We start from the raw sequence: 23,384 nt of genomic DNA, 5'->3' as shown, positions 1-23,384 counted from the left end.
TTACCTGTACATTTCTTCAAATACACTTCGCGTCCGCATCAAAGCAACGGTGTTAAAAACTCATTTGACATTCACACAACCTGCGGAAGAGCCATTCGCGTGCGTTGCACTCCAGTGCTGTTAACGGCGGCTCCGACGGCCAAAAATGACGGTCTTGGCGAGCGGGCATCAAGGCACCCTATGACGGCCGTCCAAGTGGCGCCACCTGTTGCGCACAGCGCGATCTGCTCTCTGTAAACGGTTTCTAGCGGAAGTAGGGTAATTGGCAGGTTCCGCTCGCCCGTCTTGCCAAGGATGTTTTTTTTTTGTACTCGCTACGCTGTAAGCCTGTATTTTTGCAACCACTATGCAGAGGCGGTCTTAGAAGAATAGCGGTTATATCAGGGACTTTATCCACGCTAAGGAAAAGGAGTCCCACCACAGCAGGGACCATGCCAGAGGAAACATATGGGTTGGGGAAAGGGTGGACTCGACAGTGGGATATGCCTGGGAATGAATGATAGAGATGAATGATAGACGACACAGATGCTTGGGAATGCATGCAGTCTGGGGCTGAAACTACGATCAGCTATTCTTACCGGTTCTTTACCTGGTTAGAGGCTCGAAAGTCCCGGAGTTCCTTTCTTTTTTCCGATTGCGCCGATCGCCCGCTAGTGCAGACTAGCCACGGAGGCTAGAGCAGGTGTTTCATGAATTGCCGCGGTATGGCTGCCTAAATGCCGTAGCTCGATAACCCTTGTAATGCTCTACTCTTTCCTGAATAAGTGTCACGAATTAATGAGCGGCTCCAAACCCCCTTCGCTGTGCAGGCCGCGACGCCTGCAGTAGCTGGGGATTGCCACGAGTGTATTAATTATTACCTGAGTTCTTTTCACACGTGCGTTAATTTGACGTCTTCAAATTGCTAAGCTCCTGTTCTTGGACGAGTCAAACACAAAAGTCGGGTTGCTCGAGTTATTACTAATGGAGCCCACGTTCCTGCAGCTGTGCACGCTGTGTAGAATGGAAATCGCGAATCACTTAAAAAAAAGCCAATATCAAAAGCTGCAGTGTTAAGACTAAGAAACTTTACTGCCAATAGATGAGCGCACGACATGATGGGAAACACTTTTACTAAGCAACGCGCTCCAAGAACAATCGGCTTTCTGCATGAATTCATGTCAGCTGCAGGAATAAAGGCACGCACAGCAAAAATACACAGACAGTCAACAGAGATGCATAGATAATATTTGCAGCCATATCTCATATCATAATAGTCATATCTCTGAAATACTTCAGAAAAATTGTTCCGTTTATTAGCGTGCTAGAGTTGAACCTTTTAAAGTTCGCATTTTCTTTTTTATAACTACGTTCTGGTCGACATGCAGCTTACACGGTTTTCGTATACACGACACTTGTCTTACAAACGGCGTACCGGTTAAATCACTGCTTTCTGACACAGGCTTCTTTTTCTTAGTCTTAACTGAGCACAATGTTAGAGAGTTTCTATGGTGCATAGAAGAGGACACTGGTCTGGTAATTTTAGGTTGCCAGCTTGATCTAATGTGACGCTTTGCGTGAATATGCCATCACATTTGCTTTTTTCTTTCAGGCTGCTTTTGTGGTAGTTCTGCGCAGCTCTGCATGCTGGCTTTCTATTGCGCACAAGTTTTGCGGACGATAATAACTGAGCTCACCTAATGGCGAAAATCGGAACAGAGGATGTACGTTGCAGTTTCATTACTTTATGCTGCAGCTACATGGGATATCCGCAAAAAAATTTCATATCGGTACTCTCTCTTCAGCAAAATTACATATTTGATTTCTTGGGACACTAGCATATCAGTCTAACTAGACTGTTTCCATTAAAAAAAAAAAGACCTGAATAACCCGTGTGACAGCACTTACTTTGCACGAGCAAGCGCCACATTGCAGAAAGGTAGACATATGCAGATGCCGCCAGTGTATGCTCAAGCTTCAGAAAAAGTGAATTTAGTTAAGTGACTGGTTGCGATCGAGAGATGTACTGCACTGAATTGTTGATCTCATCCTCTCTCTTGCCAGGAATAAGGCAAAAATAGATCCTCGAGACGAGTACCATGAAGTGAACTCACCTGCTCGAATCAATCCAACGCAGACAGCTCCATAAAAGACTGTCAGCAGCAAGTCCATGTGTTTTCGTGTTGGTATTTGTTTATCGGCTGTGCAATAACAAAGCGGGTTTAAATTGAGCTCCGCAGTTCGTGACTGCGCTTCGGAATGGCAACCCGTCATTTTTTGAAAGTGACGTCTTTCCTTTTCTCCCAAAGGAAGTGTCCTGACATCAGCAACGCATGGCTGGAAAAATGAAGAAAAAGCTCTAATGGATGTTATTCTGCCGAGACAGGTGTTTCGCTTCCTAGGTAATGATTACTGCGGATGTAGATTTCATGTGAAAAAACTTCAGGCCACAGAGTTTGATTTTCAGCCCGTTGGTGGAGCATTCGAGGCACCAGTCATGCTGTAAACTTCTGGAAGCCGAGAATAGCACTCGTCTTAGCATTTAAAGGCACTTTGGTCTTAACGGGTACCTCGAGTGCTCCGCTAGGCAGCTCAGAAACACACCATGTGGCCGAAGACTTTTGGCCAAGACTTTACGGTATGCGCCTTGATGGTATAGTGTTCTGGTATTTCACCACATTATATGCCACAAAATACGTTTGATACCATTAATACTTTGCTCTTTTACTGGCCGTTATTACCTAATGATAAACTGCTCTAAGAGGCCCAAAAAGACGCCATAATATCATCAATAAACGGTCCAAGCACACAGACCAGGTTTAATTAGATGTGCTGGGCGTGCAAGACAGCAGGGAGCTCGAGCGAGGAAGATGACAATCCTCAAGCCCATCGATTGCGCAAGGCATGGCAAGTCCCAGCTAAAACAGTTCGGCCGCGGTATGGCGCCACTGGATGGATTGGTACTGTGGCATTACTCCCCCTCTCTGAAGGGCAACGACTCGGTGCCGCAGCAATGAGGAGCAGGAAGACAAGGGACGCCGCATGTGTCGGGCGGCTGGTGTAGACACGCTTGAAGCGCTATCGGGCGTGGTGCGGCTTCATCCGTGCGACATGGACGACTTCGGAGGTCGGCCGGCAGGAGGAGCGAACTGTTCCCTGGGAGAAACTTTAAAGATCACCTCACTGACTTGGCGGAGTACCTCGTAGGGGCCAAAATACCGTCGCAGAAGCTTTTCAGAGCGCCCAGGCATGCGTATTGGGCTCCAAACCCAGACTTGTTCGCCGGGCTGGTAACAGCTCTGTGGCGGAGGTTATAGCGGCGAGCGTCGTGGGCTTGCTGGTGCCGGATGCGTTGTCGGGCGAGTTGGCGGGTGGCCTCGGCGTAACGAACGAATTGGGCAGCACTCATAACAGATAAGGCACTACTAGCCGGGGGCAACATGGCGTCTAACATGGTTGTGGCTTCGCGACCACGCACTAAACGAAATGGAGTGAAGCGCGTCGTTTCTTAGAGAGCAGTGTTATAGGCAAATGTGACGTAAGGGAGTATGGCGTCCCAGTTCCGGTGGTCCGCGTCAACATACATGGAAATCATGTCGGCGATCGTCTTGTTGAGCCGTTTGGTGAGTCCGTTCGTTTGAGGGTGGTAAGCGGTTGTTTTGCGGTGACCTGTGCCGCTAAGGCGCGTAACCTCCTGCGTAAGGGCCGAGGTGAACGCCGTTCCCCTGTCAGTTACAACGATAATGGGTGCACCGTGACGAAGCACAATATTTTGAACGAAAAAGTTCGCAATTTCGTCAGCGGTACCAGGAGGGAGAGCTTTAGTTTCACAGTACCGGCTGAAGTAGTCGATGGTGACCACAATGTAGCGGTTACCCAGAGAAGACTCCGGAAATGGACCGAGTAAGTCCATGCCAACTTGGTGGAAGGGGACTTGTGGCGGATCAGTAGGCTGCAGTAGTCCGGCTGGCTTAGTCGGCGGCGTCTTGCGACGTTGGCACTCGCGGCATGTTCTGACGTAACGCTGGACAACTGCAGCAACCCTGGGCCAGTAGTACTTTTGGCGTATCCGCGCCAAAGTGCGGGAAAAACCCAGGTGACCAGAAGATGGGTCATCGTGGCACGCCTGCAGGACTTCGTCGCGCAAGGCCGCAGGTACGACGAGCAGATAGGCAGCTTCCGTCGGGTTGTAGTTTTTTCATACAGAACTCCATCGCGCAAACAGAATGACGACAGTCCACGTGAGAAGAAGATTCGCGGGGGCGACTAAGCGCTTCCTTCAAGAAACTCAACGAGAGGCCGCAGTTCACTGTCGTCTCTTTGGTGTTGAGTGAGGACGGACGAGGAGATGGCGCCGAGAAAAAACAGAATCGTCATTGGGATCAGCTTGGTTGTCCTCAATAGGGGCACGAGACAGACAGTCGGCATCACTGTGCTTCCTTCCGGACTTATAAACGATGGTGAGATCGAACTCTTGAAGGCGAAGACTCCAGCGTGCAAGCTGTCCCGTGGGATCTTTGAGGTTCGTCAGCCAAAACATCGAATGGTGATCACTGACGACTCTAAAAGGGCGGCCGTATAAATACGGGCGAAATTTGGTAACTGCCCACACAATTGCCAGACATTATTTTTCATTGGTGGAATAGTTCGCCTCCGAGCGTGACAAGGTGCGGCTTGCGTATGCGATGACGCGTTCGGGACCATGGTGCCAATGCACAAGGACTGCACCGAGGCCGATGTTGCTGGCGTCTGTGTGCAGTTCAGTGCCGGCTGACTCGTCGAAGTGGCCAAGGATAGGCGTACTTTGGAGACGAGTGCGGATGTCTTCGAAGGCCTGTTGTTGCTCCTGACCCCAGAAAAATGGTTCGGCTTGTTTCGCGCGGTGGGTGAGGGGCTCAGCGATCTAGGAGAAGTTCGGCACAAAACGCCGATAATAGGCGCAGAATCCCAGAAAGCGGCGCACACTGCGCTTATCAGTTGGCACGGGAAAAACAGCGACGGTGGCTGTCTCATAGGGGTCAGGGCTGACTCCCTTAGCGCTCACGATGTGCCCAAGAAACATCTACTCCTGGAAAGCGAAGTGACACTTTTCGGGCTTGAGGGAAAGATCGGCTGAACGAATTGCTGCGAACACAGAGCGCAGGCGCCTCAGGAGCTCTTCGAACGTGGCGGAGAAGATGACTACGTCACCCAGGTACACGAGACAGGACTGCCATTTTAGATCGGTAAGCACGGTGTCGATCATCCGCTGGAAGGTGGCAGGAGCCGAGCACAGGCCGAAAGGGAGCGCCCGGAATTCGTACAGATCATCCGGTGTAATAAAGGCGGTCTTTTCCCTGTCGCGTTCGTCGACCTCGATTTGCCAATAGCCACTGCGTAAATTAGCGACGAGAAGTACGTGGCGTGGCGTAGCCGGTCCAGGGAGTCATAATGCGTGGCAGAGGATAAATGTCTTTTTTGGTGACTTTGTTTATACGTCTGTAATAAACACAGAGCTGTAGGGTTTCATCTTTCTTCGCCACTATAACAACAGGCGATGCCCACGGGCTCGTCGACGGCTGTATCACGTCGTCCTGAAGCATTTCTTGAACTTGTCGGCGAATGGCATCACGTTCCTTCGAAGAGATCTGATAAGGCGGGTGGCATAACGGTCGCTGGTTTGCGTCAAATATAATGCGGTGCTTTGTAAGCGTAGTCTGCCTAACCTTGGATGTCCAGGCAGAACAGTTGTGGAAAGATTCGATAATGCTCTCCAGGCAGCGTTTCTGATTAGACGGGAGGTTAGGGTTCACGTCGGTTTTTATGGGAGTGGTCGGTGCCTCCACTGATGCCGGGATTTCGGACAACGCGTGCTGTCCCGCGAATTCGCGAAGTTCTTCGAAATATGCTATAGCTGTTTTGCCAGGCAAACACTGAGGTTCAGAACCAAAATTTGTCACCAAAAGTTCGGTTCGCCCACTGTTCAATTCAATAATTCCGCGAGCTACACAGTCTTGCCGACTTAGGAGCAGCGAGATGTTGGTTTCAGCAATTCCACGAATTTTGGTGCTGTTATCGCACTCTACAGTAACAAACATGCTGGATCTTGATGGGATCAAAACGTGATCGTCACAGACGCATAACAGCCCTGCGTGGCTCGGTATCGTCGTCGACAGGACCTTGGGTGGAAAACGACACGATTAGCTCCTGGAGGTTGATAACGGCACCGTACTCTTGAAGGAAATTCAACCGAGTATGAGGTATTTGGAGCACTCGGGTAACACAGCAAAGCAGCCAGGGAAAGTAACACCGCGGATCTGGATTCGCGAAGTGCAGGCACCGATCGGAGTTACCACATGGCTGCCAGCTGTCCGGATCTGCGGCCCCGACCAAGGGTCAGAACATTCCTCGGGGCCGTGGCTAATCGTCTGCTCATTACAGAAAAATCTGCGGCAGTATCCACGAGTGCGGCAACTTCGTGGTATTCGGCGGAAACCGGAATTTCGGCGGAAAGCAGTCAGTCGCAGCGCCTAGTTGAGGTCGTCGGTCGAATCATCGCGGCGAATCGTCGGGTGGAGGCTCTTGACTCGGTCCAGTAGCGGCGGCCCTACCCCCGGAGGACACCGTCTTCAGTTTTCCCGACGTGGGGACGTGCCTCTGAACTGGCCAGAGGATGACGGACAGCCGGGCGAAGAGAACCGCCTTGGGGATGGCGATCGGGACTGACGTCGCTGCGACGTCAATGACTGCACGTTATCAGCCAGGTATACTGCTCAATATCCCGTGGTCGTTCACCCTAGCGCGGTCGAGGTGCGTCAGGTGAAAACCCCCTTAAACTCATTCTGCGGTAGGGGCAGTGGCGGAGGATGTGGCCGGGCTCCCTGCAGTGGTAACAGAGCGGCCGATTGTTTGGCGTACGCGCCACACATGCGCTTTGCTCAGGGGGGCCTGGACTCCTGCGGCACGGAGGGTACAGTTGCGACTGGCTCCTGCAGGTATTGCACAGGAGCGACGGGGCAAAAAGGCTCGTATCGCTGGCCCGGCACTTCGTAGCGCCTCGCTGTACGTCATAACGGAGGGCGCCGGGTGTGGAGCTGGAGGTGGCTGCACAAATCGTCGGATTTCTCCGCGGACCACGTCCGTAACGGCAGCGACGCTGACCTGTGGAGCTTCAAAGCGAAGTTTCGCCAGTTCACCGCGCACAAGGCTTCTTACAAACTCCCGAAGGTCCTCGGCGGGCAGCGACGTAGGCGTGTACTGGGAAGCGGCTGCTACAGTAACCTGAAGTCCGTAGTGGGCGCCCCGTTCCTGCAGAGAAAGCTCGATACCCATTGCCTCCTTGGTGAAGTCGGACACTGTTCGTGGCGGGTCACGGACCAGTTCGGCAAACATCTGCTCTTTTACGCCACGTATTAAGTGGCGTACCTTCTTGGCTTCGCATACGTTCTTGGCATAGCAGGGTCGGCCCGATTGAACAGTCGCGTCATGTCCTCTATGAACATGACGCACGTCACAAAAGTAGAAAATGTACCCGAAAATTTGCTTTCCGCAAGTGTGGATATCAAGGCAACACGATTTAGATTTTTGCATGCGTGTTTTGAAATGTAATAAATAAGCATGCAGACTTTCAATCTTGAGAATATTTTTACTGAGGGTAACTTTATTTATGTTTACATAACACACAAAAAAAACAAATTCTCATTTTGAGGAGGATAGGAGTGAAGGTTACAAGTTCTATACAGGGCGTTCCACCTAAGGTTTTACGCAATTTTTTAGAAATAGGTTTTTTGATTTAGAAGAGCGCTTTTTTGGCATAGCATTGTCAGCGTTCATTTTCGCTCTCAGCGCAACACGAACGGGACACAAGACGAAGGACTAGCACAAACAGGCGTTGTAGTGCACCAGAATACAACTAAGATGTGCTAACTAGCAGGCTGGTTAACTTAAAATTGAATAGTTAACTTTTTAACTATTACTGTTAGGATTTTAAATTATTGAGAGCATGTAGCCCACCGCATGTACCCTCGGCGCTGTGTCCCAGCAAATTGTGGCTAAATCGCGCCAAAATATTTGCGCTTTCGAGAAGCTTGCAGGCGAACAACCCCTCAAGTGCACGTAACTTGTCGAAATAGAATTTGTTGGGCCACAGTGGCGAGGGTAACCGCGTTTTCAAAATTCTAAAAACTGACCTGAACAATTGCCTACAGTGGGCTACATGCCTCTCAATAATTAAGCAGCCTAACCGTAATAGTTAACAGTTAACTATCCAATATTCGTTAACCAGCCTGCTAGTTAGCGTGCCTTAGCTGTATTCTGATCTACTCCACCGCTGATAATGCTATGCCGAAAAAAGCGCTGTTCTAACTGAAAGAGCCTATTTTAAATATTGTGTAAAATCTTAGGTGAAACACCCTGTATACACAAGAAAGCAGTCTTGGAGTGCTCAAAATCTCCACACTTGTAGCGCTTCCTCGTCTTCCTTTGCACGTTTGGCAGTCCTCCTTTGTTTTTTTTAGCTCGTTTTGCTCCACCACAGGACTGCTATGAGATGCCTTCACGAGACAAGAGTGATCCTTCATGTGACAAGCTTTCACATTGAATTGGACAGGTTCTATTCTCCCCGCCACAAGACATCTAAAGTTGCCAAGTTTTTCAATGCTGACAGCATCAAACAGCCTTAACATGAGGGTCGACAGGCTCACGCAGACGACCTTTAGAAGCTTTTGCCGTATCAGACCATTGGTGCATTAATTTGCGTTATGAGCCCGCTTGTGAGAGTTTGTAGTTAATTTAGTTGCTGTAGCAAACTGACTTTCGAACCTATAATAATGATTCGGTAAAATGTAATAATAAACTTCTATATAACTCATGCGAAAAAAAAAGATACCGAAATATAAAAGGTTTCGAGTACCAAGTTACAGCCAACAATTTAGCCAGTAAATTTTGAACGGAAGAAAATAGAATAATAATTCTTTTTGAAAAGGGTAGAGCAGTATTTCTTATAAAAAATCAGAATGCCACTAAAACATATTATGGGGACACCTATGTAATTCTTATGTGGTAAAGCGCGAGCATTTTACTTGTCGTTGAGCGTGTCGCTGAGTTGTCGGGGGCTAGGGGGGGGGGGGGGGGGACGTTATTTCGCTGCAGCAGCTCACTTCGCACGTTTCGCTGCGTTGCGATGGTCCCGTACTTCGTCAGCAGTGAACTGCCGCTTACGGCCACGCTTCGATCATTAAGGAAATTTAGAATGCAGCGACGCTATCGGTTAAGGGCATAAGGGAAATAGCGGGGAGCGAGTGTGCAGGCGCCGGACAATAACGCCCCTTCCGCCGGTTATTGTCCCACGCCTGCGCACTAGCCCCCTGCTATTCCCCTATGCTCCTAACCGATAGCGTTGCACTATATTAAAGGTCTCTATTGTCCTGCCTGATGATGTAGACGCAAGCGATTCAAATTCTGATAACGAAGACTCCCCGTTTACATAAATAGAACAACGGGCATCGTGTTTTCTAGACGGTGTCCTCCGGGGGTAGGGCCGCCGCTACTGGACCGAGTCAAGAGCCTCCACCCGACGATTCGCCGCGATGATTCGACCGACACCAGGTCAGTTGGGACCCTGCCTTGTGATGGCCTATTGCTCCAGGAGAGGTGATGACTTCCTTCGCGGGCCACGCTTCTGCCCCCCCCCCCCCCCCCCATATCTTGAGGGCAGTCTGCCTTGTTATCAAGCTGTGAGGGTATTGATAGCACCCCAGAGAAGAGGAGGGGCGCCTACAAACCTGTTTCCATTATCACTTTCCTTTCTCGATCTAACCCTGCCTCCTGATGGCCTATTTCTCCAGAAAGGGCGATAACGTCGTTCACAAGCCGCGTTGCTGCCTCGGCTTTCTGGCGACGGCAGGGTTTTCGCTCAAGTAGCCAAGTAATGCTCTCGCACTAAAAAAAGAAAGAAAAAGTGGCATTTTAAGAAAGTTTTCATACCTTAACGCAGGTGTGTATATATATATATATATATATATATATATATATATATATATATATATATATATATATATATATATATATATATATATATATATACATACATACATACATACATATTAATGAAGCCAACAGTCACGGAAACCAAGGGGCATGGGGGAATGTTTTTAATCTTTTTTTTGTAGTGCCAATCAATCGGTTTAAAGAAAATTGCTTATAAAGCAGCAGAAAAAACAACCATGCCGCCGGTGGGAACCGAACCCACGACCTCCGAATATCGCGTCCGGTGCATGGTTGTTTTTTCTGCTGCTTTATAAGTAATTTTCTTTAAACCGATTGATTGGCACTACAAAAAAAAAGATTAAAAACATTTTCCTATGCTCCTTGGTTTCCGTGACTGTTGGCTTCATTAATATGTTTGTCAAACGAGCCCCTCATTTCATTTGCCTTGTCTGCTAATAGCTTAACGGGGGTCTCGGTCCTGGCAGTCTTGTTGCCATAGGTAGTATACGAGGGCTCTCGCAGTTTCCGCCCTCGCCGTTGGATGACGTTCTACGTCACACTCGCGGTATAACAGGACGTGCTACGTCCACCGCTATGGTCGAGGGTGGCGCTGGTGAACACTCTCAAGGTTCGCTTACACGCAGTAAACATAAATACCCACGAAAGCAGCAGATTGGACAGCCGTCGCCGTAGCTCAGTTGGTAAGAGCACCGGACGCGATGTTCGGAGGTCGTGGGTTCGGATCCCACCGGCGGCATGGTTGTTATTTGTGCTGCTTTATAAGAAAATTTCTTTAAACCGATTGATTGGCACTACAAAAAAAAAAGATTAAAAAAATTCCCCTATGCCCCTTGGTTTTCGTGACTGTTGGCTTCATTAATATGTTTGTCAAACGAGCCCCTCATTTCCTTTACCTTGTCTATATATATATATATATATATATATATATATATATATATATATATATATATATATATATATATATATATATATATATATATATATATATATATATATATATATATATATATATATATATATATATATGCCATATCTTCGCAACGTCTTGCACACATAACTTGCTTCTAGTGACTAATGACAACGGCTTGCCTTGCCATACGATGGCTTTCTCTCTCGTCCTCTCCGCTATACCGTCCCAGTAAGGGGTGAGATCAAGGTATGATTCAAGAGGCGCGCCTAGGTCTTGATTCAGGAAGTTCGACCATTGCAAATGAGAAAAGTGTTCAGGTATGTCGTCCCAAATTCTGTGCCGAAACCCCGCACTTTTTCCCCAATCCATTTTGCAGCCTGTCTGTTGAACAGAATTTTTTCACAAGTAGAGGAACTTCTTGAATGCTTTCTATCGTTGAACCATATATGGCGACGACAGTGGCGTATGCTAATATCTTAACATGCTCCAACTGTAGCTTAAAACCATATGTACGGTCAGTAATCATAATATCCTGACAGAGGGGCTCGCGGAAGGCCGTGAGCAGTTGTGACAGAGGGCAGCCTTGCCTTACCGAAGATCCCACGCGAATATTGCGATTGAATCCTCCATTACCAATTACTCGCGTCGTGCAGTTCGCATGCAACCTCCACTATTACGCGGCACTTGTCTGAGAGGTCCTGCAATGAAAAAAGGCCATCATGCGAAACCCTGTGGAAGGCTTAAGCGAGGCCCAGCTTTATCGTTACAGCATTACAAAAACAGTTCCTACGATGTGTACGTTTGTTTTTCGAAGCTACGACTTTTAATACCGTATCCAAATTTACTTGCTGACTTTTCGCCAGTATCGCCTTAAATCTGCCAAACGTGGCCCCAAAGTCTCCGAACAAGTGAAAATAGCCTCACTCATACAGTGGAGCCCTTACTAAAGGGAATAATGTCGCAGCATCAAGTAACGAGATCAGCAGGAGAGCACACACATGCACAAGCGCCAACTTGCAACATTATTGTTTGGCTGCCACTACGCCGAATTTATACAAAGCAACACGCCACACGCAGTAAACAATACTAAAACAGTGACGCACTTGGACGAGATGTGCGAAGCAACAAATTGTGATAACGCACATGACAAACAACATGACAAGTGCACTAAGCTGTACAGCAGCACGTGGAACATCCCTGTGGCATACGACTAACTGGACAAAACATGAGGCGAAAAACGGGGAATAAAACAAGCTAGAACATAAACGAATCACGAACATATCATCGAAAAAAAACCTTGATGGTAGGCCACGTCACAAAAAAACAAGGGAATGATGAATAAGGACTAAAAGCGCTAAAAACATGAAACTGAAACCTAAAACGCCAGCAGAACACGGCTAAAGACACGTAAAAACTAACTGAACAACAGCACGCATAAAACAAGACTACAAAGCCAACAAGAACACAGCTAAATTTTAAGAAAGGGAATGAAAGGGAACTTGGTATGGAAAGCACAAAAACACAAAAGCATGCTGACACGACCTCGGGGCCCCGTATGGCGAGAAAAGAACAACAAAATCAAAACCACTCAGCTCGGTGAGGAAGGCTATTTTTTTTTTTCCGCTAGGCAGATTGATGCCGCGCTAATGCACGTCTTCTCTGCTCGCGCTATTCCTTGCGCTTCTACAATTTCGCGGGTAAGCTGATCTTTGTGCTTATAAATAACAGAGCATTTCTTCAGTAGCGCCCTGCACTTGAACGACCTGCAGTGTTCGGCTAGATGGTCTTCTGCCAATTGACGTGATTTCTTGCGATGTACTTTCAGACGCTTGTTGAGGCACCTTCCTGTCTGGCCTATGTGGCAGGCGCCACATGTTAGAGGGATCTTGTAAACGACTCCTTCAGGACAGGCTACGAATTTGTGCTCGTGGTTGATCGTGCAATCCGGCTTCGCATTCTTGACTTGACAGGATTTCCTGCAAAGCGCAGAAAGTTTGACAGGAGCGGAACATACCACTCTGACTTTCGCGCGAGCTCCGATCTTTTTGAGGTTGTGTGAAACGGCATGAAGGCATGGCATCACAGCAACTTTTCTTTTCTTAAGTTCCTCTTTTTTCTTGGCCTTGAGTCGATCCTTTTCTTCATCACTCAGACGAGCCTCTACTTTCTGCTTCCTGTGCAGGCCTTCGGCGACCGATACCGACAAAGGATCCGGATAGCCCGCTGTCTTTAGGCGCGTGACCTGCATACTGAAGCTTCTGTTCATTAAATGATGACATGACTTTCAGACAGCATCGGTGAAACAGCCCACTAGTTGGGAGTGGGCTAACTGGTATGGCAAGAGGCCTTTCTTTGCTCTGGGTTCAAAACACCAACAGGTGTGGTCATTCTTAAAGGTCAGACAGAGGTACAAAAACTTTATAGAGCCTACAGCAGGAAGTTCATTAGTCAGTAGCAACTAGGGGCTCTAAACCTGTCGTGAACTTCGTTACGGAAGTTCTTACGGTTTCCATAACGATAAAAAAGTGTTCAGATGTGAAGAAAAGGGTTCCCCTTACCTTACAGAGCACTCGAGCTTGAGGGGTGGCACGAGGGTTTCATTGTACGGATACGAAGAAAACCATGCAGCCTGGCTGCTTTTGCACGCACGCACGCACGCACGCACGCACACACACACACACACACACACACACACACACACACACACACACACACACACACACACACACACACACACACACACACACACACACACACACACACACACACACACACACACACACACACACACACACACACACACACACACACACACACACACACACATATATATATATATATATATATATATATATATATATATATATATATATATATATATATATATATATATATATATATATATTCGAGCCAGGATATTTCAAAGCATTGCCTATATAAAACACGGAAATTATCCCCTTGAATATGCTGCGCAAAAATACAGGAAAGTTGCGCTCTATAGAGAACTGAAATTTCTACGGTTGCTCGATAAATCGAACGGCGCGCGCCGCGCCCCTGCAAGTGGCGCTTCTCCTAACGGCACTCACGACCACCATTAGCGTGCGGAAACGGGTTGGCTGCACGGCCTTTCGGCATTTGTGAAATCACTTGACGGGATGAACTTTCTGTGTGCTTGAGGATGGCCTTTAGTTTCTTGCACCCATTTTCTACGCCGTATCACTGTCATGAAGTGAAGCCAACCTAACTAGAGCTTACGGTGGTCCTTGTGTGGCGTGCTTCGCTGCCGAAGGAGTTGCGCAAACGAACTCTGCATTAATTTTAATCAGCGATTATTCTATTCATAGTCCACTGGTAACTGTATTAGATATGATAGCAGTGGCTAGCTACGAAGTACCATCCACACCGGCTTCAATATGAAACAGATTAGACCTAATAACTTATAGAGTGCGGTGCGCTGCCAGTGCTCAGGCACGCGGAATTTCGGTGCAAAAAGCGTGTCACTGGAGCGCAGCTACCTCTATCTGGTGACCTCCAAAGCTGGCCCGAGTCATTTTCAAAATAAAGTAAAGACAAAAATCAGTGCTTTCGCATTAAAATAGGTTGAAATAAGTTAAAACCGTAACAACTTTTTCAACCGGCCACGTTTGTGACCGAAGCAAAAAAATGTTTCCGCCCGGGATTGAACCGGGGACCTTGCGCGTGTAAAGCGCACGTGATAACCACCACACCACGGAAACGGATTTTTTTTCTTTATTACCGACTTGGCAAATACACACAATCACACAAAAAGGCAGCACTGCTATATACAAAGAGATAAAAGCACTAGTTTAATTCTGTCTAGTGTATCGCAGTTAAAAATGCCTCATAGAGGACAGCTCGTCCAAGACCGGTAACCAATCGGGAGGTTCATTCTGTGCCCTGAAAACATCCCTGATGTACATCACACTCTCAGCGAAATACTGTCGAGCGGGACGCATAACCACATGTTCGTGTCTTACATCCATTCTTGTTTTCCACACGCTGTGCATGCACAGCAGCATCATCATGTCACACGGCACTTCTTCAGGTGAAACACATGGCAGAAAACGTATCCCAAAAGGCGTTATCGGCAAATCTTTTTATTAAAGCTCGCTGAAGAATATCCCACTGGAAAACTGCCTTGTGGCAGTCGAGAAAGATATGTTCAATAGTTTCTGGCTGTTTACAGATAATGCAGTTAACCCTACAAGGCACAAAGAGACCTTTGCTTTGCAGCCATGGCTTCACTATTGGAGTGCTAGTATGCAACTGAAAGAGGAAAGACTTGACCGAAGCTCTGATTGGCATTTTTTTAACCCTTTTAAGGACATCACGTTCAGAAGCCAATTTATACACAGCACGATACACTGGTACAGGCAAGAACACATCAAGTAGATCCTTATATAGCATCTTCCACGAGACTTTGGCCAAATACTCTTCAGAAAACCTCGCCTGGGGAATACGAAAGAATGCGACAACTTCGTGCAAAAATGGACTTAACGCCGTTGTGCTTGATACAGTGGACACTATATACTCAGACAGTGAATGACATAATCGCACTTGTATTATTTTTCTTAGAAAATGACCACTTTGATCGCGCAAGAAAAAAAAAAAAACGGCCGTGGCTTAGCTTGGTTAAGCCTGGTGATTGCGAAGCTTCTCGTTCTTCTTCCGTCTCCGTAGCTCACTGATGCTTCCTCTTTGCATTCTGCCGAGCTGCCTTGTTCGTAGGCACCATCGTAACATCTGGCTGTATGACTGCCTTGGCGAGAGGAGCGGAGCTGTTTTATACAGCTGGTGGGATGTCACTCTGAGCGTAGCGCCCCTGGTGAGAGGAGCGGGAGTTAGGCCGCCGTTGGTGGCTACCGCCTCGCCTCGCGACGGCGTGAGATGGGGCCCCGTTTTTACACAGCTGGTGTGACGTCACTCTAGGTCACGTGGTGTGACGTCACGCAGCGAGGTCACGCTAAAGGTCAATGGTGCCTACCACCGCCTCGCCACGGAACGAGCTGAAGTGCGACCTAAAGTAGTATATTGCTTGGCAATAAAACCGGGTAACTACTTGTTTGAGAAATAAATGCGGTAGCCCGAGACCCCCGTTCCGTACGGCATGGAATAGGTTGCACCGGCCTGTACGTTCCCATGTAGAGGCCCATACAAACTTCGCAAATACTCGATGCAGCTTCTGCACCGCCGCTCTTGCCATGCACAACGCTTGCAAAACAAAATATTTTAGCAACCAGAAATACATTACACACAGTGGTTCTCGAAAACATGACACCACGGAAACGAAGTTGGCGCACGCAGCTTTAGAATTGCCTTTTCAACCAGCGCCAAATGTAACAGACGCAAAAAGTGTTTCCGCCTGGGATTGAACCGGGGACCTTGCGCGTGTAAAGCGCATGTGATGACCACTACACCACGGAAACGGAGTTGGCGCACACAGCTTTAGAATTCCCTTTTCAACCAGCGCCAAATATAACAGACGCAAAAAGTGTTTCCGCCTGGGATTGAACCGGGGACCTTGCGCGTGTAAAGCGCATGTGATGACCACTACACCACGGAAACGGAGTTGGCGCACTCAGCTTTAGAATTCCCTTTTCAACCAGCGCCAAATGTAACAGACGCAAAAAGTGTTTCCGCCTGGGATTGAACCGGGGACCTTGCGCGTGTAAAGCGCATGTGATGACCACTACACCACGGAAACGGAGTTGGCGCACTCAGCTTTAGAATTCCCTTTTCAACCAGCGCCAAATGTAACAGACGCAAAAAGTGTTTCCGCCTGGGATTGAACCGGGGACCTTGCGCGTGTAAAGCGCATGTGATGACCACTACACCACGGAAACGGAGTTGGCGCACACAGCTTTAGAATTCCCTTTTCAACCAGCGCCAAATGTAACAGACGCAAAAAGTGTTTCCGCCTGGGATTGAACCGGGGACCTTGCGCGTGTAAAGCGCATGTGATGACCACTACACCACGGAAACGGAGTTGGCGCACACAGCTTTAGAATTGCCTTTTCAACCAGCGCCAAATGTAACAGACGCAAAAAGTGTTTCCGCCTGGGATTGAACCGGGGACCTTGCGCGTGTAAAGCGCATGTGATGACCACTACACCACGGAAACGGAGTTGGCGCACACAGCTTTAGAATTCCCTTTTCAACCAGCGCCAAATGTAACAGACGCAAAAAGTGTTTCCGCCTGGGATTGAACCGGGGACCTTGCGCGTGTAAAGCGCATGTGATGACCACTACACCACGGAAACGGAGTTGGCGCACACAGCTTTAGAATTCCCTTTTCAACCAGCGCCAAATGTAACAGACGCAAAAAGTGTTTCCGCCTGGGATTGAACCGGGGACCTTGCGCGTGTAAAGCGCATGTGATGACCACTACACCACGGAAACGGAGTTGGCGCACACAGCTTTAGAATTGCATTTTCAACCAGCGCCAAATGTAACAGACGCAAAAAGTGTTTCCGCCCGGGATTGAACCCGGGGACCTTGCGCGTGTAAAGCGCATGTGATGACCACTACACCACGGAAACGGAGTTGGCGCACACAGCTTTAGAATTCCCTTTTCAACCAGCGCCAAATGTAACAGACGCAAAAAGTGTTTCCGCCCGGGATTGAACCGGGGACCTTGCGCGTGTAAAGCGCATGTGATGACCACTACACCACGGAAACGGAGTTGGCGCACACAGCTTTAGAATTGCCTTTTCAACCAGCGCCAAATGTAACAGACGCAAAAAGTGTTTCCGCCCGGGATTGAACCGGGGACCTTGCGCGTGTAAAGCGCATGTGATGACCACTACACCACGGAAACGGAGTTGGCGCACACAGCTTTAGAATTGCCTTTTCAACCAGCGCCAAATGTAACAGACGCAAAAAGTGTTTCCACCCGGGATTGAATCCGGGGACCTTGCGCGTGTAAAGCGCATGTGATGACCACTACACCACGGAAACGGAGTTGGCGCACACAGCTTTAGAATTCCCTTTTCAACCAGCGCCAAATGTAACAGACGCAAAAAGTGTTTCCGCCCGGGATTGAACCGGGGACCTTGCGCGTGTAAAGCGCATGTGATGACCACTACACCACGGAAACGGAGTTGGCGCACACAGCTTTAGAATTCCCTTTTCAACCAGCGCCAAATGTAACAGACGCAAAAAGTGTTTCCGCCCGGGATTGAACCGGGGACCTTGCGCGTGTAAAGCGCATGTGATGACCACTACACCACGGAAACAGAGTTGGCGCACACAGCTTTAGAATTGCCTTTTCAACCAGCGCCAAATGTAACAGACGCAAAAAGTGTTTCCGCCCGGGATTGAACCGGGGACCTTGCGCGTGTAAAGCGCATGTGATGACCACTACACCACGGAAACGGAGTTGGCGCACACAGCTTTAGAATTCCCATTTCAGCCAGCGCCAAATGTAACAGACGCAAAACGTGTTTCCGTCCGGGATTGAACCGGGGACCTTGCGCGTGTAAAGCGCATGTGATGACCACTACACCACGGAAACGGAGTTGGCGCACACAGCTTTAGAATTGCCTTTTCAACCAGCGCCAAATGTAACAGACGCAAAAAGTGTTTCCGCCCGGGATTGAACCGGGGACCTTGCGCGTGTAAAGCGCATGTGATGACCACTACACCACGGAAACGGAGTTGGCGCACACAGCTTTAGAATTGCCTTTTCAACCAGCGCCAAATGTAACAGACGCAAAAAGTGTTTCCGCCCGGGATTGAACCGGGGACCTTGCGCGTGTAAAGCGCATGTGATAACCACTACACCACGGAAACGGAGTTGGCGCACACAGCTTTAGAATTCCCATTTCAGCCAGCGCCAAATGTAACAGACGCAAAAAGTGTTTCCACCCGGGATTGAACCGGGGACCTTGCGCGTGTAAAGCGCATGTGATGACCACTACACCACGGAAACGGATTTTTTTTTTCTTTATTACCGGTAAACAATACATAAAAATCTCTAGCCACACTCTGGCCGAGACAATGGGTTAAAACTTTTTCATGTTAATCAGTTCATCCAAAACTGTCACCCAGTCCGGCGGCTGGGGTTGACTGCGGAGAACATCTCTCAGGAAAACTGCACTTTCTATAAAGTTTTCTCTCACTGGTCGCACATTTGCGTCGGCGTGCCTGGCCGCCATTCTCGCTTTCCAGATGCTGTGGAGGCCCAGTAGCATAAACATGTCGTAAGGAACTTCCTCACTTTCTATAGGTAGAAACCGGATGCCATAAGGAGTTACAGGTAGTTCTTTCTTCAATGTTCTTTGCAAGATGTCCCAGTGGAAAACCGGGCCCCAGCAGTCCATAAACACATGTTCGATGGTCTCGGGTTTTTTGCAGAGTATGCAGTCGGTGGTCCAGGGCACAAAAATGCCTTAATCGTTTAGCCATGTTTTCACCGGAAGGGTACCGGTATGAAGTTTAAAGAAAAAGGATTTGACAGTCGGTCTTACCGGCATCTTCTTAACTCGCTTTAACACATCTTTGCCTGGGCCTCCGCAGCAAAAGGAACGGTACAAGGGAGCAGGTATAAATATATCTAGCAAATCTTTGTACAGGTTTTTCCTGGGTACAGCAGATAGATACTGCGTAGAAAAGTGAGCGCTCAAAGTGCGAAAGGCTGCCACAACTTCACGCAAAAAACCTGTTACAGCACGATTCGTAGCCGGGTAACTGGACACAACAAATTCCGGCAACACGTTGCCTAAGCGCACCTGCAACATTGTGCGCAACAAAGGATCGGTTTGATCACGTAGAAACAAAAATCTTGAGACAACTTGCTTCAGAAACAAATTAGAAAGACCAAGGCCGCCCCTTTTGACCGGAAGGAACAGATTAACTCGACTTGTTCGCTCCCAATTTGAGCTCCAAATAAAGACAGCAAACACTCTATGCAGCTTCTGCAGGTTTGCTCGGGTAATGAGCACGAACTGCAATATATACCAAATTCTGGCTATTAAAAATACATTGCACACACTTGCGCGCGCGAAAACAGAAAGGTCACGTCCTTTCCAGCCATCCGCTTTTCTCCTTGCACTCTGCGTTATCTCACCCCACAACTCCGTACTGCTTTTATAGTGCTCCAAGGGTACCCCCAAGTACTTCGCAGGGGCGGTCGTCCATTTCATGTTAGCAAACACGGCAGGTGTGCTGTCCCAATCACCGTGCCAAAAACCTATGCACTTATCCCAGTTAATTTCGGACCCAGTCTTTTTGCAATATTCCCCCGCAACTTTCACGACTTCTTTAACGCTTTCTTGATCCGCGCAAAAAACAGCAATATCATCAGCGTAAGCAAGCACTTTTACTTGCGCCGACAGAAGAGTGAAGCCGCAGATCCCATCATTGTGCAACAGTGATAACAGAAAAGGCTCAAGGTAGATCGCAAAGAGCAAAGGCGAGAGCGGGCAACCCTGCCTGACCGAAGAACACACAGGTACAGGTTCAGTCAGCTGTTTGTTCACTATAATTCGGGTAACACAGTTGTCGTACGCCATCTGTACACCTTGTATTATCACAGAGCCGACGTTGGCATATTCTAGAATGGCGAAAAGAATGTCGTGCGACACTCGATCGAAGGCCTTTGCAAGGTCAAGCTGTATCATGGCAACTCGGCCCCCGAAGGCATCGCAGCATTCAAGAACAGTTCTAGCAATGTGCACATTTGTTCCAATGGTGCGACCTTTAATACCGCACGTTTGGTGGGGCCCTACAAGGTCCTTTATGACCTTTTGCAGTCTGTTGGCAAGAATCTTCATAAACACTTTATAGTCAACGTTGGTTAGGCTTATCGGCCGATAAGCCCCAACGGACAGAAGTTTAGCCTGGTCCTCACTCTTGGGTATTAAAACCACGTGTGCTGTTTTAAATGATGGTGGCATTTTCTTTGTCTCATAAATTTCGGTGAAGACGCCGTGGAGAGCTTGGGTGAGTTCGGCTTTGAACTTCTTATAAAATTCACTACCTAAGCCGTCAGGACCGGGAGATTTTCCGGCACTCAGCTCTTCGATTGCTCTTCCCACTTCGCTTACGCTGATTGGTACCTCCAGCCCTTGTTTTATATCGTCTCCTAGTTTTGGCATACGGGACAAGAACGTGTTTGCAAACCCCTCTTCTTCAAGCCGTCGCCGCCCAAGCAATTCCCGATACTGCTCAACAAACGCCAACTGAATCACTTTGCTATCATTCGTTACCTCGTTTCTGTACCTGATTTGTCTTACTTCGTTCTGAGTCACGTACTTCTTTTCGTCACTAAGCGAGCGTTTAGTAGGTACTTGGTCAAGCCAGAGACGTTCAGCACGGGCCCGTATCATGGCAGCTGTATACTTGTCTTTTTCGATAATCTCAAGTTTACTTTTTGTATCTCTTATTTCTTTCTTATATCTTCCCGGCTGGGAACTTTCCAGGCTTACGAGCAAGTCAAGTTGGCAATGTAGTTCTTTTTCTTTAACACGTTTATCGTGGCATATGATGCTTGCCCTTTCAATCGCGTTTATTTTCACTTGTTCTTTGAAATCTTCCCACCTAATTACCCAGTTCCCAGGCTCTGCTGATAGCAATGCTTTAATGCATTCATTAACTTTAATGTCAAAGCGTTCATCCTCGAGTAACTGTGCGTTAAACTTCCACAGGTCCCACGAGAAACGAGATTTCTTGTCTTTGTTCCCCAGGGTAAACGTAACTAAGCTGTGGTCGGTAAAATTCATGTGTTTTACCTCGTAGCTATTGCACAAAGGAATCAGATCAAGCGACACATACGCTCTGTCAAGTCTCGCGTGACTTTCACCCTGGAAGTGAGTAAAATGCGGCGCTACCGAAAGAACTTCAGCAACATCATCTAAACCATTTTCTTGCACAATCGAATTCAACAATTCCGCACTTTTGTCACGAAGGAGTCTTTTTGTAATTCTATCCTCTGCTTTACAAACGCAGTTAAAGTCGCCCAAAAGCACAATTAACCGCTCACAGCACACATATTGTTCAACGCGCTCAAAAAATTCCTTGCGCTCGTTCTCCCTGTTAGGAGCATACACGCATATGACTCTCCATAGCAAATTGCAATAAAAAAAATCCACTACAACCAAACGGCCAGTTTGACACACAGTTAAATTCTGCTCGACAATCCCCAGAGAATTCCTAATAAATACAGCACAACCGCCCGATGTGCCAGAAGAATGGCACACACAAACATTGTAGCGTGCCGTAAAAGGCTGCACCATAAGGTCCGCCTGTTCCTGTCTTTCGACTTTCGTCTCCTGTACGGCTATTATGTCTAGGTCATTATCAACGAACAGCCGGCTTAGGTGGTACTGACGCTTCTTGGAAGCCAGTCCCCTGACATTAATTGTTGCAATGCGCAACGCTCTAAGAGGTGTAGAAGCCATCTAGTTTAGGTACAGGAGCCATATGGTGCATACCTCGGGACACAAGGCGACGGTGCGGGTGACTTGCCTAGTCTGAGGTGCTCGATGGGTGCGGTGCCGGTAATCCAAAGTCTCTTGCACAAGTGCCTCTTGCGTATGGACTGGAAAATCAGCCCATGCAGTCTGTTACCGAAAAAGGCCATCTCACGCCCACAGAAACCACTCACAGGGCACTCACTCCAACTAAGGCGGCGGCTTAGCCGCCGCTCGTTGATCGGCCTGTACATTCGGCCGCGGTTTCAACGTCGGTCGCCTGACACCAAGAGTCTTCTGCGGCGGCTCGTCGCCTTCGCTCACTTTGGGCTCTCCATTCGCACTGTGCTCGTGCGGTCGCTTCCCTCCTTGGTTGCTGGTTGATGCATGTGACACTTCCATGCTGTCACCATGCTGGGGAACGACGGGAGCTGACGCCCCACTGCTCAAGACTTCGTCCGTTGGCGCCTTGACTTCTGCAGGCTGCGCTACCTGTTGCTGCCGCTTACTGCTGGGCTCCTCTACGCTTGTGGATATTTCCGTAGGGGGCACAGCAGGGGCCTTCTCCACGCTGTCCCCTGCCTCTGCTGCAGCGTCTTCCGCGTCAGCCTCGTCCATGACAAGTTCGGACGAAATGTCAGTGTTGACTGGGACGGCAGCACTCGCGTACGTGCGTACGCAGCTGCTTTCTTCGTGCCCGTAGCGACGACAGGCGCCGCATCGTGGAACCTTGCACTCACGGCGAATGTGCCCAGTACCGTGGCAGCGCAGACACAGCGGAGCTCTGCCCGGTACAACCACGAGAGCCAGCTCACCGCCAACCCTGACTTCGTGAGGGAGGTCTTCCAGCTTCACGCCAGGATTCATTTTCAATGAAACCAAGCGTGTCGTCGACCCCTTGCTGGCGACACCCTGGACGCGCCACCGCTCCTTGGTTACTTCGTTCACCTTGCCGTACGGAGCAAAGGCTACCCTCACGTCTTCGTCGGGCACGTTGTGCAGCAACCAGTGTAGCTTGACGCGGACGTCCTGGTTTGCCGGGTCGATGACGAGACAGCGGCGGTCCATGACTTTCA

At 48.5% G+C, this 23,384-nt stretch overlaps 20 non-coding genes across 20 annotated transcripts; all 20 read right to left on the bottom strand.

Annotated features, from left to right (window-relative positions):
• Positions 1–14,540: 14,540 nt before the first annotated feature.
• Positions 14,541–14,613, bottom strand: TRNAV-UAC (transfer RNA valine (anticodon UAC)). Its single transcript has one exon. It is a non-coding gene; the product is annotated as a tRNA-Val (tRNA).
• A 1,637-nt stretch (positions 14,614–16,250) lies between these two features.
• Positions 16,251–16,323, bottom strand: TRNAV-UAC (transfer RNA valine (anticodon UAC)). The gene has a single exon. It is a non-coding gene; the product is annotated as a tRNA-Val (tRNA).
• A 66-nt stretch (positions 16,324–16,389) lies between these two features.
• On the bottom strand, positions 16,390–16,462 carry TRNAV-UAC (transfer RNA valine (anticodon UAC)). Its single transcript has one exon. It is a non-coding gene; the product is annotated as a tRNA-Val (tRNA).
• Positions 16,463–16,528: 66 nt separating this feature from the next.
• On the bottom strand, positions 16,529–16,601 carry TRNAV-UAC (transfer RNA valine (anticodon UAC)). Its single transcript has one exon. It is a non-coding gene; the product is annotated as a tRNA-Val (tRNA).
• A 66-nt stretch (positions 16,602–16,667) lies between these two features.
• TRNAV-UAC (transfer RNA valine (anticodon UAC)) lies at positions 16,668–16,740 on the bottom strand. The gene has a single exon. It is a non-coding gene; the product is annotated as a tRNA-Val (tRNA).
• A 66-nt stretch (positions 16,741–16,806) lies between these two features.
• Positions 16,807–16,879, bottom strand: TRNAV-UAC (transfer RNA valine (anticodon UAC)). Its single transcript has one exon. It is a non-coding gene; the product is annotated as a tRNA-Val (tRNA).
• Positions 16,880–16,945: 66 nt separating this feature from the next.
• On the bottom strand, positions 16,946–17,018 carry TRNAV-UAC (transfer RNA valine (anticodon UAC)). The gene has a single exon. It is a non-coding gene; the product is annotated as a tRNA-Val (tRNA).
• A 66-nt stretch (positions 17,019–17,084) lies between these two features.
• TRNAV-UAC (transfer RNA valine (anticodon UAC)) lies at positions 17,085–17,157 on the bottom strand. Its single transcript has one exon. It is a non-coding gene; the product is annotated as a tRNA-Val (tRNA).
• A 66-nt stretch (positions 17,158–17,223) lies between these two features.
• On the bottom strand, positions 17,224–17,296 carry TRNAV-UAC (transfer RNA valine (anticodon UAC)). The gene has a single exon. It is a non-coding gene; the product is annotated as a tRNA-Val (tRNA).
• Positions 17,297–17,362: 66 nt separating this feature from the next.
• Positions 17,363–17,436, bottom strand: TRNAV-UAC (transfer RNA valine (anticodon UAC)). Its single transcript has one exon. It is a non-coding gene; the product is annotated as a tRNA-Val (tRNA).
• A 66-nt stretch (positions 17,437–17,502) lies between these two features.
• On the bottom strand, positions 17,503–17,575 carry TRNAV-UAC (transfer RNA valine (anticodon UAC)). Its single transcript has one exon. It is a non-coding gene; the product is annotated as a tRNA-Val (tRNA).
• Positions 17,576–17,641: 66 nt separating this feature from the next.
• TRNAV-UAC (transfer RNA valine (anticodon UAC)) lies at positions 17,642–17,714 on the bottom strand. The gene has a single exon. It is a non-coding gene; the product is annotated as a tRNA-Val (tRNA).
• A 66-nt stretch (positions 17,715–17,780) lies between these two features.
• On the bottom strand, positions 17,781–17,854 carry TRNAV-UAC (transfer RNA valine (anticodon UAC)). Its single transcript has one exon. It is a non-coding gene; the product is annotated as a tRNA-Val (tRNA).
• Positions 17,855–17,920: 66 nt separating this feature from the next.
• On the bottom strand, positions 17,921–17,993 carry TRNAV-UAC (transfer RNA valine (anticodon UAC)). Its single transcript has one exon. It is a non-coding gene; the product is annotated as a tRNA-Val (tRNA).
• A 66-nt stretch (positions 17,994–18,059) lies between these two features.
• Positions 18,060–18,132, bottom strand: TRNAV-UAC (transfer RNA valine (anticodon UAC)). Its single transcript has one exon. It is a non-coding gene; the product is annotated as a tRNA-Val (tRNA).
• Positions 18,133–18,198: 66 nt separating this feature from the next.
• Positions 18,199–18,271, bottom strand: TRNAV-UAC (transfer RNA valine (anticodon UAC)). The gene has a single exon. It is a non-coding gene; the product is annotated as a tRNA-Val (tRNA).
• A 66-nt stretch (positions 18,272–18,337) lies between these two features.
• Positions 18,338–18,410, bottom strand: TRNAV-UAC (transfer RNA valine (anticodon UAC)). The gene has a single exon. It is a non-coding gene; the product is annotated as a tRNA-Val (tRNA).
• Positions 18,411–18,476: 66 nt separating this feature from the next.
• Positions 18,477–18,549, bottom strand: TRNAV-UAC (transfer RNA valine (anticodon UAC)). Its single transcript has one exon. It is a non-coding gene; the product is annotated as a tRNA-Val (tRNA).
• Positions 18,550–18,615: 66 nt separating this feature from the next.
• TRNAV-UAC (transfer RNA valine (anticodon UAC)) lies at positions 18,616–18,688 on the bottom strand. Its single transcript has one exon. It is a non-coding gene; the product is annotated as a tRNA-Val (tRNA).
• Positions 18,689–18,754: 66 nt separating this feature from the next.
• TRNAV-UAC (transfer RNA valine (anticodon UAC)) lies at positions 18,755–18,827 on the bottom strand. The gene has a single exon. It is a non-coding gene; the product is annotated as a tRNA-Val (tRNA).
• Positions 18,828–23,384: the final 4,557 nt, after the last annotated feature.

The sequence above is a fragment of the Amblyomma americanum genome, chromosome 3 (genome assembly GCF_052857255.1).
Source record: "Amblyomma americanum isolate KBUSLIRL-KWMA chromosome 3, ASM5285725v1, whole genome shotgun sequence".
NCBI lineage: Eukaryota > Metazoa > Arthropoda > Arachnida > Ixodida > Ixodidae > Amblyomma > Amblyomma americanum.
Note: the sequence above shows the minus strand (reverse complement) of the source record. Positions and strands in the feature narration are given on the sequence as shown.